This window comes from Temnothorax curvispinosus, unplaced genomic scaffold (genome assembly GCF_003070985.1).
Source record: "Temnothorax curvispinosus isolate PA1 unplaced genomic scaffold, ASM307098v1 QBEX01003462.1, whole genome shotgun sequence".
In the NCBI taxonomy this organism is placed as follows: domain Eukaryota; kingdom Metazoa; phylum Arthropoda; class Insecta; order Hymenoptera; family Formicidae; genus Temnothorax; species Temnothorax curvispinosus.
The window spans coordinates 1-3,067 of NW_020213242.1; the positions used below are offsets into that span (position 1 = coordinate 1).

The 3,067-nt window shown below is 39.3% G+C and overlaps 1 long non-coding RNA gene across 1 annotated transcript; it reads left to right on the forward strand.

Annotated features, from left to right (window-relative positions):
• Window positions 1-2,053: 2,053 nt before the first annotated feature.
• On the forward strand, window positions 2,054-2,388 carry LOC112452574. The gene is made up of 2 exons (XR_003040519.1): window positions 2,054-2,164; window positions 2,264-2,388. It is a non-coding gene; the product is annotated as an uncharacterized LOC112452574 (long non-coding RNA).
• The last annotated feature ends 679 nt before the right edge of the window (window positions 2,389-3,067 follow it).

Sequence of the window (3,067 nt, forward strand, 5' to 3'; positions counted from 1 at the left end):
GTTAATGGTATCCCGGATGGTATCATTGCGTTTCCCGGGGCCCCCTCGTAGTACGTCAGGAAGGAACTCGTGGTGTTTTTTAATCGGTAAAAATCCGACACTCCCCCGTCTTTTCCAGGAGGCGGAGGGTCTTCCCTTCAACTAGGGGGCTGCTGGAACTTGGTCCCGGCAGTAGATTTCCACCACGTAAAAAAAAAAAAAGTATTCGGGCAGAGAGAGGAATATAATTCGATAGTTGAAAAAGATTGTAGGCGAAATAATAGTAAAAACTTTAATATAATAATAATAAATATAATTATATTTATTATTATTATATTTTTAATAATAACTCAAGAAGTACACATTAAATATTACTAATTTTTTTATATTAAATAATTTTTATATTAAAATTTATTTAATATATTAAAAATTAGTATTTTATATATTAAACACTCTAACTTTTTATATTAAGTAATACCAATTTTTATAGACATTGTAAAATATTATGTACTTGTATATATGTATTGTATATATGTATATCAAAAATATATACTGTAATATAATATTAATTGTATAATATTAATTGCGTAAATGTAATCGGATGTGTATAATAAGACGGAAATCATGACGCGTTTAGTAAACGGTTTACTTTTTAAAACTTTAGTAATTTTTATAATTTATTAAAAGATTGTTAATAAATTCGGGAGATTTTTCATTCTAAATTTCGTATTAGAAATTATCACTATTAGTACAAGTAATATAATTTATTGAATAGAAATGTGAAAAGGTTCGATGTTAAGACAATGATCATATATTAAATCGTAAAAAGTTAATGCAAACATCGTGTTATTTTCACGTTTATAGACGCGATCGCTGCCTCGATGATAGGGCCTTATCGCTGTCCCTCGCGTCAGGTGGACGCTAGCAAATGCATGGTTTGTTCCGATGGAGAGTCGTAACGATCTTTATCGTAGAGTTATTTCTCGTCGGTTTCTATAAGACCCATCTGCGGCGCCTAGTTTGGTGCCTCGTTGAATATACAGGTTTCCGTTGCAGGGCCGAAATTAATTTCGAGTTTTTTTCACGGTTCCCGGAAGCAGTGGTTTCGGTAATAAGCTAACGACGACTACTACGTAATTTTTAAGTATAATAAAGTCAAATCACGAAATCGAACATATTCTGAGAGAAGAGCCTTTATTCTTCTTATTAAATATCCTTCCATTACGCTTACGAAGCTAAGCGTTTAAGACATTGCGTCGCGTGGTGTGTATGTCTGCGGATCGACATCCACCACCCTGAAAAAGTTAGGCGATTAGGACGTCGCGTCGCGAGGTGCGTGTGTCTGCGGATCGACACCCACCACCCCCGGCGGTAGTTAGGCGATTGTAGGGCGTAGCGTAGCGAGGTGCGTGTGTCTGCGGATCGACACCCACCACCCCCCCCGGCGGTAGTTAGGCGATTGTAGGGCGTAGCGTAGCGAGGTGCGTGTGTCTGCGGATCGACACCCACCCAACCCTGCGAGATTACGGGTGGATTATAGGGCGTAGAGTCGCGCGGTGCCTGTGTCTGCGGATCGACACCCACCCAACCCTGCGAGATTACGGGTGGATTATAGGGCGTTGAGCCGCGCGGTGCGTGTGTCTGCGGATCGACACCCACCCAACCCTGCGAGATCACGGGTGGATTATAGGGCGTAGAGCCGCGCGGTGCGTGTGTCTGCGGATCGACACCCACCACCCTTAGAAAGTTAGATCAGGGTCGCTCGTGGTGGTTTTAGTCGGTAGGCTATGGGCGCGCGATGCCACGCTGAGGGAGGCTCAGGGGATTTCGGTCCTCTGAAGCGCCCCTCGTAACGGTGGTACGCGTGCGCGTAGAATCCGACACTCCCCCTCCCTACCCCAGGGCGGGGGAGTCTTTCGAAGATTTCCACCACGTAAAAAAAAAAAAAAAAAAAAAAGGTAGAGAATAATTTTTAATTCCTTTCAGCAATTACATTTCTATTAAGCGAGAAAGGTCAAGAAACATTTCGACTATATTGCAACAACGTCGTAAAATTAATGCAATATAGCCGAAATGGCTTCTTGATTTTTCTTTGCATTGCCACGAGTCTCAATGTGGCTCGAGACTCCTATTTGACCCGAAGGTGGAGGTGGATTTTGCGGCCAGAGCAGCCTGAAAGAAAGTGGTGAGTGTAATTGATTTTTACGTACTATGTTACTTATGTCCAAAAATTTTCTATCTTTTCTGTCTTTACTTAATCGAATCGTTTATTTGAATATTTTAGAAAATAACGACGCTGAACGTGACATCGGAGCAGCGAGGGAATCCTGCGTAGCTGACATTCCGAGCAGCCTGAGAGGAGGAGGAGGCCTAGGATAGGCATCGGGCATCAACGTACCAACACTTCTGGTAAGTGTTATTTTTTTATTTTTTCTAAAAATATTATAGAATTCCTTTTTTCGTTTATCTTTATTTAGTTGCTACATTATAGCGTGTTTCAAAATATAAATTAGTAAAAAAAAATAATTTGAAAAATTTGATTCAAGTTGATTCTAACGTAGAGATTTTTTTTGGAGAAGTAATTTAAGAAAACATTAATCTGAATAATGAATAAGATGTTCGATGCGCGTGACAATTATTTAATCGATTCGATTATTTTTATGTTACAGAAAATGTCCACGCTGGAAGGACCATCAGCTTCGCATCGAGGGAACACGATGGACATCTCGAGCAGCCTGAGAGGAGGTGGAGGCCTAGGAGAGGCATCGGGCATCGGCGTACTTAACACTTCTGGTAAGTGTTATTTTTTATTTTTTCTAAAGATATAGAATCTTTTTTTTGTTTGTTTTTATTTAGTTGCTACATTAAACCGTGTTTCGGAATATAAATTATTAAAAAAAAATAAATCGAAAAATTTGATTCAAGTTGATTCTAACGTAGACTTTTTTCGAAGAAGTAATTTAGGAAAACATTAATCGTAATAACGAATAAGATGTTCGATGTGCGTGACAATTATTTAGTCAATTCGATTATTTTTACGTTACAGAAAATATCCACGCGGGAAGGAGTATCTTCGCATCGAGGAAAC